Source organism: Clarias gariepinus, chromosome 12, assembly GCF_024256425.1.
Source record: "Clarias gariepinus isolate MV-2021 ecotype Netherlands chromosome 12, CGAR_prim_01v2, whole genome shotgun sequence".
Lineage (NCBI taxonomy): Eukaryota > Metazoa > Chordata > Actinopteri > Siluriformes > Clariidae > Clarias > Clarias gariepinus.
In genome coordinates, this window is record NC_071111.1 from 28,162,080 (window position 1) to 28,177,712 (window position 15,633).

The window sequence follows — 15,633 nt, forward strand, 5'->3', positions numbered from 1 at the left end:
TACATTAATTATAACAGGAGATGCATAAGGTCTAATCAATTTAAAGGAAAGTGTCACTTTGTATCTAATTTTAATTAGTTTTAGCTCATAGAGTTCATGACCTGGGCAAAGACACTTGAGTTCATCGCATCTACTCTTTTGCATTTTAAACAGGGAAATAATCTGGGGCCTTAAAGTAAGCAGACATGAAGAACATTCTAAGCTAACTTTGTTGTGAGCTTATGTGAAAGGATCATCTTTCATAAGTTATTATATGCATTTAAAATATTATCACAAGATCCACAGATAATTACTAGACGATGCAGTAATGATATTAACAACATTAATAATGTTCCTATTTAATATTCAACGTGCCAGAAATGGTGTTGTGCTTCTGTAACTATTAGAGTTACAGGTACTTTATTATTTGTATAACATTTCTGTTGTATACAGTACACCAACATATCTCAGAGATACTTGTGAAAAGTGAGATGCTGATGATCCATAAAAGCTCCACACAATTTCAGGTTACCTGTAATTGCTGTGACGAAATTATTTGTGCAAGCTGTTATGGTTGTACAGTACTGTTGTTAAATTCCTGCTTCTTGCTTTTATACTTTCTTGCAGACATGCACTGGAGGAGACACAGGCTGAAACCTCTGACAGTTGTAGAAGATCAGCAAACAACCAAAGAAAGGAAAAAAATTGATGTAGAGTAGGAGACTATTAATGTTTGGATGAAATCCAAAATTTGGATACAGATACAAAGAAAGGAACATGAAGAGAACGAACAGGATGTTCACGCATATGATGAACAAAAAGCAACTTTTCTGTTCTAACTCTTACTTGAAGGATATTCTACTTGAATGATTTTTAATAAAACATTTTGCACGTTTTAACCAGTATTTTGTCTCTGTTCCAAATCACCCACACTCATCTTGGATTTTACAGTATACATTTATTTTCAAAAATATAATATAAACACACTGCACACAAAACATGTTAAAAACAAACCCTGATTGATGCAAGGGCAGGTTTCAAATTTAACAGTTCCAGCACATTAGCTAAGTTTTAAAAGCTACACAAGGTAAGGAAAAGAGCACAATCATCTCTCTTGTAGGAATGTTAGAAATATTAGTAGCCATTCCTAGTCTCTGCCACCTCACAGAAAACTTCTCTGATCCTGGTGATAAGAGAAAATACATGATTAGATATTTCTTATTATACATATATATGCTATTTGTTGAACTTAAATGCATTATAATTATTTGTAGCATTTTTGTATTTTACTACACTTAACTGTTCTTCCTGTATTTATTTATTTATTTATTGTGTACATCTGTATTTTTAATTCACAGTGTACAAAAACACTATATCTTTGCAATAATAAGGTCAATTCTTAATAATAAACAAATAACGGACCAAACAAGTTAATGTTTAATGAGGACTTCAATTCCAATGGAAGGACCAATTTCACTGTAAAAAATCAAAAAAAGAATCTAGAGAGCAAATGGCTACTCACCTTACAGAGTAGAGTTTTAAAGTCATTCCTGAGAGCCTCCTGCTGTATCTGCGCAGCACACGCTCATTTCACCCTCCGAGCTGCATGACCCTCTGAGTTTGTTTCAAGAATAAAAACATCCACACACAAACACAAGCCTCCTGTTGATTCTACTTCTTTCTCCATTTGGACACAAAACAAACAAACTATGTATCTACTGCCACCTACTGTATCCGGTTGGTTAACCGGTGAGGACCAATGTACTGTTCATGTAGTGTAAGGAACATTTCCATGGCAAATTGCTGGACCATTCGTCACTTTAGGTTCATGACCTTTCCATCTTTCCATCTTGACCAGGTAAAACACTTGTAACTAGTGCCATAGGCCATTCATTTTGGGCTACTTGTTTGTACAACTACAAATTTAGTTTGCCATGAAATTTTGGACAGGTTACATGCACATGAGGAATACTGCTTATGCATATCTTGTGGTTGTGAGCACAAATGCTGTCTGCTGCATGTGTAGGATTCATTGTTGGATCTAAAAGAGTAGAGTTACATGAATTGGTGATGCAAGGGCTTTTTGTATGCATTTCCAAAAAGAGAATCTCTGGAAACTCTTAGAGGTGAGATCTTCATCATTTGTTACTGTTGTGCAATCTGTCACAGTTGGCCTGAATCTGGATCCACAAGTATAAAGTTGCCTGTCATAATAAAGTCATTACGGCTTATGCTCGAATGCTGGACCTGTAAGCCAGGTAGCTCCACAAGCTTCGCTGCATGCATGGACCTAATAGCAAAGTCAGCAGGATTGGGCTTTTTGGGTGTGTATTGTCATTGTTACTGAGAATTGTGTGATTCCCTGTTGTGAACGTAGACAAAAAAATATTAATTTTATTGTAGATGTAGCCAAGCAATTTGCACTACCACCCCTGCTAAGACTACTGCGCTCTAATCATTGTATGGTTGGTTTTGTTTTTCACAAGATGAAGCCAAGGTTAATCCAACCTTCTCCATCTACTGTCCTGAGAGTACTGTTCTGAAAAAAACAGATTTATTTATTATTTGCTTTTGAAATAGAGTTAGGTGTGTAAGAACATGTAATGTGAAGGTGTTCCTTGTCTTTTAAGAAATCTTTCCACAATTTCCACTCAACACATTTCTCTCGGCATCCCAGTTTGTTTCTTTAATAGTTAGCTTTCGGAGTAGAGACCTTCCTTGTTTGGTGGCAAGAGCCACAAAGCCAAGAGGATCAAAAAGACTTATGACCATTATGGATAGGACTTCACTTTGTGTGAATGGTTTGTCGTTGACTAATAGTTTAAAGGTGAGTGTTAGTTATTTCATTTCATGTTGTTTCCACAATTCAAACCAAAGCTGCGTTATGTAGGCATGATTGCTCCACTCAGATCAAGGTCTTCAATGTCTCTTGCATGGGAATGCTTTGAGTACTTGTACACTTGAATATAATCAATTCAGAGTTCAAAAAGGGGCTGTTTTTTTATAGATCTATTGTTTCCTCTTCAGTTGGCAAGGAAATTATTGCATCATCCACTTTGAACTAACATTCCACAAATCATTTGGTGTCTGGAACATATCGCTGTGCAACTTTCTTTGCTGCTTATTATAGGCAGTAAATTGTTACTGCCAGGGCAAGGTTATTGCCAAACACATGCACAGTAAAAAAAATCCAACTATATAAATGTTGAATGATTTAATACTGTATTTTTGGGCCAACTTCTTACAGTGGTATTTGTTGAGACAACAGGTAACACTGTGTTCAAGAAAACTTTGAAGACTGAATAAATTTAAAAAAATCAAGTTGAGTCAGTAATTTCCCTTCACTGAGATGCAATCACGTGATTTTATAAGACCCCCGCCTTTTTGTGGACACTTTATTATTCTGGTGATTATTTATTGAGTAATTATTTATTTTTTAAATAAAATGTTTTAGTCTGTGTACAGGTATTTTAGACAGTTAGCGTTATACAGTATACGTGAGGCCGGTGTGTTTCCACTTATGGTTATACTGAGGCACCCGGACATTACTGAGGTAAGCTTAGCTAACATTAGGTACACTGTACAGGAATTAAGGAGCTAAACATTCATAAACATATCTCTCTTTTTTCCCACTTTGGCCTGAGTTTTTCCCTGCAACCGCGTCCTACTCCACCCAAGCACACATGGCCGTGTGACCGCTCAGCTAAAGAAAGTCAGAGAAAACAGTTAATAAGTAGCGCAACTTCAGTACTTATATAGGATATAAAAATGTCTGTGTTAGTTTGGCTTTAGAGTCACTAATGCTCATCTACATCTACAACTTATCTGCATGAAAATTGAATTGAGTAAATACCGGGTAATTAAAAACATCACTCCAAAACATGAAGTTACACCTGAAAAAGCTGAAGTGAAACTCTTGAAAGTATAAAACCCTTTTTGAATATGAAACACAACGTAGCTTTAAAACATCATTTTAAAACAGTATTTTATACTCTCTGGTGGTATATAGCCTTATTAATATATATATATATATATATATATATATATATATATATATATCATGACTAGCTCTAAGGTGGCTTCACCTATGAAGCCATCCGAATGATTAGACTTGGCGAGACGTACTCTTGTTGCCATAGATTTTTTTTTTTGGCTTTAAAAGTCAAATCTTTGCTAGTTTTTAAAAATGATTATGATGTAATCTAAAAGAATCAGTAAGATACTGATAAGCATCTGGTGATCTCCAGGTAATTTATTGACCTTTAATCCGAATAGACTGTGTTATCCTGTTTCATGCAGATCACGGTTTGACTTTGGAAGAATGAAGTTTTTCAAGTAATGTTGGTTTATTTTGATTGTCTGAGTATTGTAAGGCCAACTTTTTTTTTTTTTTATAAAAAACAAACTACATCAATGGGAGACAGCTTACCTTATAAATAGATGAAAATTTGAGCTAAGTCAACCCTAGCGAAATATAATTAATTGAGCCCACAACCAAAAGTACTTGAGCTAATTTATATATTTAAATTACAAGTCGAGTCAACTTAAGATTTTGAACTGGGTACACGTTGTGTAAACTAAACAGCAATGTAAAATATTTTGTTTGGCCAGCAAATTTCTTTAAAAGTTAAGTTAAGTACCAGGACTACTTTCCCTTTAGTAGTGGAACTGCTTGTTCTCCATTATAATTTTTAAACAATGTTTGCAAGGTTACAAACTTTTATATCTGGCTTCCGTTCTAAGGTACGAGAAAGAGAGGCAGCTTAAAGTTCAAGTTCAAGTTCAAGTTCAAGTAGGCTTTATTGTCACTTCAACCATATACAGTTAGTACACAGTGAAACGAAACAACGTTCCTCCAGGACCAAGGTGCTACATGCAACATAAACTTACAACATAAATTAACAAAGAAGCTAAACTAGCTAGCTAGGAGGCCTAGTTAGCTGGCTAGCAGAGACAAGACAGATATTCCTAACATAAATTACAACATAAATTAAATTAAAAAAAAAAAAAAAAAAAAAAAAAACTAACTAAAAGACTATCTACAGGTTTCTTCTTCCCAGACAACAGACAACAACATAAAGTGCACGTGCAAATGTGCAAAACGAGCAACAACAAAGTGACAGTGCGACGACAACGGCATATCAGAACAAAAAAACATAAGACATAAAATATGGTGTTGAGGTAGTAAAAAACATAGCAGCAAGAATTGGTATTTGTGCAAAAAGTAATGAATATTGTGCAGAAGAGATAAACAGTGAGGCATTTACAGATGTGTGTAGGATAGTTTGTGTGGGTCAGTGTGTCTGCGCTTGTGTTGATTTGTCAGTCCAGTCACAGTGTTTTGATGTATTAATGTAGTTGAGTTGTAGTAGTTAAGCTGAGTGATAATGTTTGTGTGTGTGTGTGTTTATCAGTTCAGTCCCTTTTTGTTGAGGAGACGGATGGCTTGTGGAAAAAAGCTGTTGCACAGTCTGGATGTGTGTGCCCGAATGCTTCGGTACCTTTTTCCAGATGGCAGGAGTGTGAAGTGTGTGTGAGAGGGGTGTGTCCGATCAGCCACAATGCTGTTGGCTTTGCGGATGCAGCGTGTGGTGTAGATGTCTTCAATGGAGGGAAGAGAGACCCCAATGATCTTCTCCGCTGTCCTTACTATCCGCTGTAGGGTTTTGCGGTCCGATATGGCACAATTCCCAAACCAGACAGTGATGCAGCCGCTCAGGATGCTCTCGATAGTCCCTCTATAGAAGGTGATCAGGATCGGTGGTGGAAGCTGGGCCTTTCTCAGTCTTCTCAGAAAGAAAAGACGCTGTTGGGCTTTCTTGTGTAGGGAGCTGGTGTTGAGGGACCAGTTGAGGTCCTTCTCCAGGTGGACACCCAGGAATTTAGTGTTTTCGACAATCTCCACAGAGGAGCCGTTGATGCTCAGCGGAGAATGGTCGCCTCGTGTCCTCCTGAAGTCAACAACCATCTCTTTTGTCTTGTCGACATTCAGAGACAGGTTGTTGTTGTTGCACCAGTCCGTTAGCCTCTGCACTTCCTCTCTGTACGCTGACTCGTCGTTCTTGCTAATGAGACCCACCACGGTCGTGTCATCAGCGAACTTAATGATGTGATTCGAACTGTGTGTTGCTACACAGTCGTGAGTCAGCAGTGTGAACAGCAGGGGACTGAGCACACAGCCTTGTGGGGCCCCAGTGCTCAGTGTGGTGGTGCTGGAGGTGCAGTTCCCGATCCGTACTGTCTGAGGCCTTCCGGTCAGAAAGTCTAGGATCCAGTTGCAGAGGGAGGTGTTCAGGCCCAACAGGCTCAGCTTCCCGATCAGTTGTTGGGGGATGATAGTGTTGAATGCTGAGCTGAAGTCTATGTACAGCATTCGAACGTATGCGTCCTTCTTGTCCAAGTGTGTGAGGGCAAGATGGAGTGTAGTGGAGATGGCATCGTCCGTTGAGCGGTTAGGACGATACGCAAATTGCAGTGGGTCCAGTGAAGGGGGCAGCAGCGTCTTGATGTGTCTCATGACGAGCCGCTCGAAGCACTTCATGATGGTGGGTGTAAGTGCAACGGGACGGTAGTCATTGAGACAGGACACAGTAGACTTCTTGGGCACGGGGACGATGGTGGTGGCTTTGAAGCACGTGGGAACGACGGCGCTGCTCAAAGAGATGTTGAAGATGTTGGTAAGAACATCTGCCAGCTGTTCAGCACATTCTCTGAGCACTCTGCCTGGGATGTTGTCTGGTCCAGCAGCTTTACGTGGGTTGACTCTGCGTAGAGTTTTCCTCACCTCAGCTGTAGTGAGACACAGCATCTGGTCGTTCGGAGGAGGGGTGGACTTCCTCGCCGCCACGTCGTTCTGCCTGTCGAACCGAGCGTAGAAGTTGTTCAGCGCATCTGGGAGGGAGCCGTCACCGTCACAGGCAGGTGATGTCGTCCTGTAGTGAGTGATGGCTTGTAAGCCCTGCCACATGCGCCGTGTGTCGCCGCTGTCCCTGAAGTGATTGTGGATTCTCTGGGCGTGTGCGCGCTTTGCCTCTCTGATGGCCCGAGATAGTTTGGCCCTTGCTGTTCTGAGGGCCACCTTGTCTCCCGCTCTGAAGGCACAGTCTCGGGTCCTCAGAAGTGCACGCACCTCCGCAGTAATCCAGGGTTTCTGGTTGGGTCGTGAGATGATGTTCTTGGAGACAGTGACGTCATCGGTGCACTTGTTAATGTAGCTGGTCACTGATGACGTGTACTCCTCCAAGTCAGTGAAGTCACCGTAAGTTGCAGCCTCCCTAAACATGTTCCAGTCAGTGCTCTCGAAACAGTCCTGAAGGGCAGAGATGGCTCCTGCTGGCCAGGTTTTCACCTGCTTCAGAACCGGTTTTGAGCGCCTGACGAGTGGTCTGTATGCTGGAATTAGCATAACAGAGATGTGGTCTGAGTAGCCGAGGTGGGGGCGGGGCTCTGCCCGATATGCGCCGGGGATGTTTGTGTAAACAAGATCCAGCGTGTTTTTCCCTCTCGTTGCAAAGTCCACATACTGATGGAATCTAGGAAGCACTGACTTGAGATTTGCATGGTTGAAATCTCCAGCAACAATAAAAAGTCCATCCGGGTGTGTATTTTGCAGTTCACTGATCTTTGTATACAGTTCCCATAGCGCTTCCTTAGCATTAGCGCTAGGTGGAATGTACACTCCGATAATGAAAACAGTGGTGAATTCCCGTGGTAAATAAAAAGGTCTGCATCTAACAATCACAAACTCCACTAGCAATGAGCAATAACTAGAAACTAGCACAGAGTTCTTGCACCATTTCGTGTTGATGTAAACACACAAGCCGCCACCGCGAGTCTTACCGCACAGAGCTGCATTTCTGTCGGCGCGAAACGAGGCTAGCCCGTCTAGCTGAATAGCGGCGTCCGGTACTCTGTCGCTGAGCCATGTCTCCGTGAAAACGAAGACACAGCAGTCTCTAACCTCACGCTGTGTAGCCTGCTGGAGTCGGATGTAGTCCAGTTTATTGTCCAGGGAGCAGACGTTGGATAGGATGATGGACGGGAGAGCCGGCCGGCTAGGGTTTGTTTTTAGCCTAGCACAGACTCCCGCCCGCTTGACCTCTATTGTTTAGAAGAACAGGCCTAAAAGAACTAAAGGGAAGAGGTGCCACCCAACTGTTCATTCATCCTGGAAAACATCCTGGAGTCTTGGCTAGATTTTCTTTGCTTGTGTTGCAGTACGTTTCAAAGTCAGGCAACATTTTATTCCATTTTCTAAAATATTTGTCTTGAAACTGGAAATATCGGGCTTGTGCACATCTCCTAGTCCAGGGGTCGGCAACCATAACCACTCAAAGAGCCATTTGGACCCATTTCAACAGAAAAGAAAACACCAGGAGCCACAAAACGCTTTTGAGATCAAAAATAAAGATAACAATACATATTGATTTTTACCTTTATGCTGTGTATAAAAAATAAAACTATAATGTGTTGCTGTTATGAAATTGATGAACTGTTACAGAGAAAACAACTTTATTTCGGCAACAATAAACGCTCTGTACTAGAGCGTGCAGTTAGCTGTCAACCTGAATGAAACTTAGGCTCGAAAAGCTGAATAAATTGCATGCTGGTGGGTGTCGCACATCAGTGGTTGTGATTCATATTTTGAGGAACAAAAAAATAAGCACTTTAATTTTAATGTTAAAAGATCACCATTATCTTTAAATTTAGATGTAAATTAAAAAAAAATTGACAAACTACAATGAAATTATTTTAAATTAAATACCGCAGCAAATTTTGAGCTGCAGCAAAGTTGAAAGGCTGGAAAAAGCAAAGCTGGAAACATTACTGATTTCATTTGCAATCTCGCCAAAACATGCAAAGAACGAGAAAGAAGGATAAGAGACGCCAAACTGTTCTTTTGTACTTTGTCTAAGATTTGAAAGTACACTTTCAATAATTTCAGATAACCTGTAACATTCACCAAGTCCGTTCCAGACCATTTTTAAAGCTGTGTCTGGGTTTCCTATGTGAACTACCCTATGCTGTCTCACATATTTAACAACAAGTCTAAGTCCATACCATCATTTGTTGTATTAATGAATGAGGCACTCTACGCTCTATAACTTTCAGGGCGATAATCAAGGCATGTTAAACCACTGCTCACCAGCTCATGTCGTGCAAGATATTTTACTACAGTAGGTCCATCATACCTGTAGTGTCTGAGGGTTGGGGCAAAGGGCTTGATGCAGCACTGAACTAAAGCTGTTTCTGCCGATTATTACTGACTAGTCTTTCTGCTGACTCCTCTTTCATGTTTCTTGGGAGTTTTCCTTTTCGCATATTTGGCTCGTTTAGAGATGAAGAGAAGGAATGCAACAAATATGACATACTGAATATCATTAACATATACTATATTTCGTGCTATTCCTTGGTCTGGTATAGATTATCAATCATGATAATGATCAGTAGCTAAGTAAGTCTGCTCACTGAAATATGTAGCTTTGTCTCTGACATAATCACAAACAGACTTATCTATGCTTTGTGCTGATGTAGAATGACTTTTCCTGTCATGCAACTCCTCATCCTCAAACACTGATTCTGCATTAGCAGCTGCAGTCTCTTCTTGTAGATGCAGGGCTTCCAAGTTAGCCTATAGTTGTGCTTTGCCCACCTTACTTGCAATTTTCTCCCTCGGCAAAGAAAGGTAAAACTCATGCAGCCTCGGCTTTAACTCTAGTACGTGCAGCAGCAACACCACATGTAGATCTCGAGGATCTTGAAGTTCTTATGGAAAACTCAAATTTTTGGAACATTTTGATGTTCTGTTACTCTTACTCTTTGTTTTTTTTTATGGTGTGATGTCTTTTAAATACCTTTCAGCCATGATGCCTACTACTTGCTGCTGTATGTCCCTGTCGGGATGTTCAGCCAGTCAGTTAATGTCTTTTCACTGTACTGCACTCCTTGTGCGTTTCCATGTGGAAATACAATACAGCAGCAAGCCAAACGCCATTCATATAAAGAATGGAGCCAGTAATTTTCAAAAACAGAAGCTTCAAGCAAAAAACACAAAATTCCTAACTTAATGGGTGGGAATTTTATTTGCATCAATTTGCACGTGTGAATGTTGACCAAAGATGGATGTGTGGAATTTCACTTTAGCATACTTTATTTAATTCATTACAATTACTTTTATTAATGCCAACCCTTATACCTAATCACTTAACATTATGCTGCACTTTTATATTTTACTGAGAAGATTTATGACAAAATATATAAGTTCTATTATCCAGTGCATGTTTGCTTTTCATATTGATGTATATTTTTAAGATGTCATTTAATTAATGTTGCATGTTGCAAAGCCATACACAAACTTCATAATATCAAAGTACTACATTGTACTTTTTTTAGCCAGATCATATCTAATATTTTCTTTAGTTTATTTCTTGTTTACTTGTAAAAACTGCAGATGATGCAATTTAATGATGCAATCATTTCCCAAGTTTTTCCTACTCGAAGGTTTTCATGCTTTGATTTTTTGTTCATGCTTTGAACAAAATCTGCTTTTTACATCATAAACATCATATTTTGCAGAATTGCTATACAGCTGGAGAAAAGAGAAACAATGGCTGGATATGGAAGAAGAAAACAGCTCTTTAGAGAAGAACAGAAACAAAACATATGTATGATCAGCATATGTTTATGGCAAATGCATCAAATCATCGATAATAGTACAACAATTAGTACTCTAAATAGAGTTTATCAGTCAAGAGTTACGATCAAGATTTGCAGTGGTGCAATTAAAGTCTCTTAAAATAAAAATAAAAGGTCTTAAGATTACAGCTCTCTAAGATTTTTTTGTCATCTACCTTTTATCCTTTCTTCAATTTTATAGGTTACTGGAGTAATTGTTTTTACAGAATAAAATGGCAACTCCCCCACCGGTGGAAGTGAGATGACTCAAAACAGAAATCCAACCCACTCATATGACCAATCGATCACATTTCTATTGTCTGTTTAAGCACTGCTCTCTTTTTTACTTTTTATAATGTTTATTGCAGCAACACAAAACATCCTCATGATAAAGCAAAATATATACCAAAACAATACAAAATTAATTTCCCCATACAGGAAAAAGGTTGAATGTATTTCATTTTTCTTATTGTTTAACACATAGTTACAATTTTTCACAGTTTGAAAGTTTCCTTTTTTAAAACATTTTTACTCATTTAATGACTTATTGCCTCCAGATCTGTTTTTTCATTTTCCAAGGATTCAATGTTACTTTCCATGTCATATTCTTGTTCAGATTTTTCTGTCTTTTTTATTGTTTCTTTCATATAGTACATGTCCTTTTCTTTGTCCTTTTTATTGGTATTTTAAATATGCTTGTTCAGTGTGATCAGTCTCTGCTGTTGCTGCGTTTTGGTTGGTTTGTAACTGTGTTGTGGTAATTTTATAGTACTCACCCCTTCACTGTGTGTTTCTTTAGGGTGTGTAGTTAGAATTTCTTTGGTCCTACCAGCTTCTGTATTATATATTTTCTCAGTAGATAATGCGTTGACCACCACGATGACTTTTTTTTGTTTGCGCTAATGATTTCCGAGGATTTTTCTTTCCTGGACTGCTTGGGTTATTCCGCCACCTTCTTTGTTTCCTTTCACTGTTTCACACATACAAGATGTCTTTCTGCAGCAAAAACATTTTATTGTTTCAGTAAAAAATATAAATAAAATGATTGAAACAATTGATTTTAAAAGTTAAGGCACACTAAGGTTACACTGTTGTTATTAAAAATCATGTATGTGAATCTTCATGAAGAACATTGTATGCTTCACTAGATCTCATTTATTCCCAATTCAGATTAAAAAAAATAAATAAATATTACCCATAATAGACTGGATTATAGTATAATTGGTTTAAGTCACATGAAGAAAAAGCTATTGAAAATGATTTATATTTATTTGTTTATTTATTTATTATTTAAATAATTACAAAATGTATCAAACTGAATATTAAAAAGTAAATGGTTGTAGTTAATATCAATATTAGTATGGATTATAGTATAATTGATTTTATTTGTATAACTTCAATACCAAAAAGTTTTTTTCGTTTTATTTAATTGTGTTTATTTAATCATGCCATTCTTTGAAACTGATAATAGACTGTCTTAAAGTATATTTGTCTTTATACATAACTTTGAAATTAAAATAATTAGTAAATGATAAAAAAACACTCTGACTCTATTTAACGAATTACCTGTGTTTTATTTGCAGAATAAGTGTTTATATAATTATGAATCAATCAAATAAACAAATGTTTAGTACCCAAACACTGCAATTTGTTTGATATGCTGCGAGGTATTTTTCTGTAAGATAAGTAGAATCAAAAACGGTTGTCTAAGTCGTGTATTTTTTAGACGGTCCCTTATTGACTCCATCGGTATAGGGCCAGTAAACAGCGTTTCTGAAAGATCTTGTTACAGCAGGGGTTAACGAGAAAAAATGTCAAAATATATTTAGTTGTAATCGGTTTTCTGTCCAGTCCAGAGTAAGAAAATATGCGGCATGTCATTTTTTAGTATTTATGTGTTGATAAACAGAAGAAAGAATCTTGAATGTGTTCAAGTATGTGAGAAATCTCAGGGCAGCTGAGAGAAATATAATTAAACATAATTTAAAAACACATTTTGTTTGTCTCACACTAAGGAAAATATATTCCCCCAAACAGTATAAGAGTGAAATGCCTATTTATAGTACCCGCCCGTGAGGTTAGTGTGTAACCGTTACATCACGCGCCGCAGAATTCCTACAGCTGTTTTATTTAAAGGCATCATTTTTACATAAAGCTGTGTATAATACAGAAATCACTCACATTCCGTTAGCAGCCCTTGTTGGGTGATATGATTATTCCCGTTTATGTCTGGTTTTAAAGATTTTGAAGAAGAACTTTTCCAACCGCTCGACAAAATGGAGTTGTGGCTGAGCGGAAACACTTTCACTTTGGGAATGAAGATTGATTCGTTTCAGGGAACAAGTCCGGGAAAGAGTCGACTCATTGAATCAATTATTTTGGTGGACACTGGGAACTGACTAATTTATCCTTTTTTTGTTGCTGCGGTTCAGAAAAACACGGTCAAGCCAGCCGCGATTGATTTTAGAGTGCGCGCATATTACAGTGATTACGGTAGTTTCCGGGAAAGAGTCGACTCATTGAATCAATTATTTTGGTGGACACTGGGAACTGATTCGCAAATCTAAACTAATCTATCCTTTTTGTTGCTGTATCACATACAGTGCAGCATCAGTAACGCATTAGTTCTGTATTCTGTAGATTGCGGTAAATTTTCACTTTAGTAGCTTTAGAACAGTACCCTTGTCAAAAAAAATATATTTTAGTGTATTACAAATATACTGAAATCCTCAATAGTACACTGCAAATATACTAACAAAAAATGTACCATCAGTTAATATATTTAAAGTATGATAACATCATGCTTTTACCAAATTTTGGAATTAAACTTTAAATAAACTTAAAAATAATTGTATTATAGTACACTTTCCAAAAATATATTATTGGAAAATATACTTTAACTGAAATGTTGGTCTAATTTCCAAACTATACTTATTTAAACTTGTTTTTCAATGTATTTTTGGTACATTTTTAAAAAATATGCTCGAAATAATCATTGTACAAATGTAAAGAAAGTGTATATTAGAATGTAATTTTTAATCAATTAAATGTAAATGTACTTATTTTTAGTGCACTACTCTCTCGTGCGCTTTTAGACTCGTTTTTGCACGTTGAATCTCTCAAACTAATTTTTTTCCACTGAAAATCGTTTTTGCGCGTTCAAGATAATTATTAAGTGTGCCAGTGCACACTTATTACTCTTCTCCCCTAGAAATCATTGCACAATCGATTTATTATATCCCTATACTGTAGTATAGAAGGCCTTTGTTGGGTAATTTTTCTGGGTTATTTACAGAGATTTGGGTAGTTTTGGTGTAACCCAGCTGCTGGGTTAAAGTTTGCTTGGCCCCTCCCCCAGAGTTCACCGGTGGATTCAGCGGCTGTCAGTCAGAGCTTCGTGTCTCTCTTGAGCTCCCACACTGCTGATGACGGTTCATCCTCCTCGGGCATTTAAGGGAAAATGGCGTTAAATACAAGGTCTGTATACACATGTTCACTCACCTAAGTCACATATGACTGAAAAATTATTACTATATGTAACATTTATTACTGTTACCGTGTTAAGGTTACACACAAACATTCAGGCTGGTCTGAGGTAAGATAATTTAGCTGACAATAGCTGCTATAGTTAGCCAAAGAACCCCACCTGTATATGAAAGAAACGGCTAAGATGTCTGAGCTTTTTATCTTTCTCTGTAGAATGTTTGCAGGGTGACGAAGATGGTGAAGTGATGAATGAACGCTAAACTGTTAACTGTAGTGCTAGCATGACACAGGCATTTAGTTACTGTAGGTTTCTAGAATTAACAACCACATATCTTTCTAAGTAGAAACGAGATACTGAACATAAATGTCATCTGCTGTTTAGCGATGTTTAGTCACGTTATTTTGGTTTAAGCTATTTCTTGTATTTTTAATCACACTTAAAATACTGATGGTTATATGCACGTGCTTAATCTGCGGTTCGGTTCTGGTTTCGGTCTGTTCTCATGAGTTGTGAAACGAGAGGAACAAAGTATAAATATTGTTCATTTGATAAATTAAGTTTAATGAATTTTAATTGAATATCTATCTCTGTATTTTTTCATAGCAGTTTGTGACTGTAAAGTGTCCTGTCTGCATCTGACTTCAGGAGTTTCCTGACCACCCACTAAACATTGGACGTCGGATAGACGTGCAGATCACATCTATATTGGGTCCGTTGGTCCATGACCAGTTCTGGACATCTATTCTGGATATCTATTTCCACGTCCCGACCGGAAGTTAAATCCGGCAGTTGGGGAAACAAAGATGGCTGCGGGAGGCGGGTTCCCCTCGGCGCCCCCCGAAGCTAGTTTAACGGCTGCTGGGGTACGCTGTCCTCCGGCCGGAAAACGTTGCAGCGGTAGTCTGGCGGTCCCTGGCCTCGGCGTCGTTGCGGAAACTCGGGGGCTGGGTTGAGGCCTAGCCGCGACGGGTAGCCCTGTCCCCGGCTAGGTTCACCTACCCAGCGGCCGCGAGCCACCGAAGATCGCTCGGCTCTCTCGCCGCGGTGTTCAACCAAGATGGGCTCGGCGCGCTCGGCCTCACGCAACGCCTCGGACAGGGATGCCAGTGCCGCTAACCGGAGGTGCTCGCAAAGCCGGTACGGCCGGATTCCCCAAAGGAACGCACGACGAGCTAGCTCTTCCTGCTGGCCGTTTTCGAATTCCGGGTAGCCCTGGCGCGCGAGAGATTGCAGGTCCATGGCAAACGCCCCCAGTGACTCGGAGGCGCGCCGCTCGCGGATCGCCAGCTCCTCGCCCGCGGCCTCCTTACGGTAACCCGCGCTGAACCGTAGGTGTAGCGACTCCCGCAACTTCGCCCAGTCCTCCCGCTCATCAGCTCGGAGGTCTTCCAGAGCGCGGCGCCCTCCAGCGCGAGGGCCGCCCAGACGGCTGTTTCCGCCGGAGACCAGCCCCCGAATTTGGCGCAATTTCCCGAATTTCCCGCAAAGCATGA

At 39.1% G+C, this 15,633-nt stretch overlaps 1 protein-coding gene across 2 annotated transcripts in view; it reads right to left on the reverse strand.

The window, feature by feature from the left end:
* Positions 1-12,971, reverse strand: part of LOC128534530 (NACHT, LRR and PYD domains-containing protein 12-like) — a 192,593-nt gene extending 179,622 nt beyond the window's left edge. For both annotated transcript variants that reach the window (XM_053508992.1, XM_053508988.1), the window contains exons 1-2: positions 12,835-12,971; positions 11,430-11,649 (exon numbers count right to left, since the gene is read on the reverse strand). The gene's annotated coding sequence lies outside the window, so the exon portion shown is untranslated. The remainder of the gene's footprint in view (positions 1-11,429; positions 11,650-12,834) is intronic.
* Between the last annotated feature and the right edge of the window lie 2,662 nt (positions 12,972-15,633).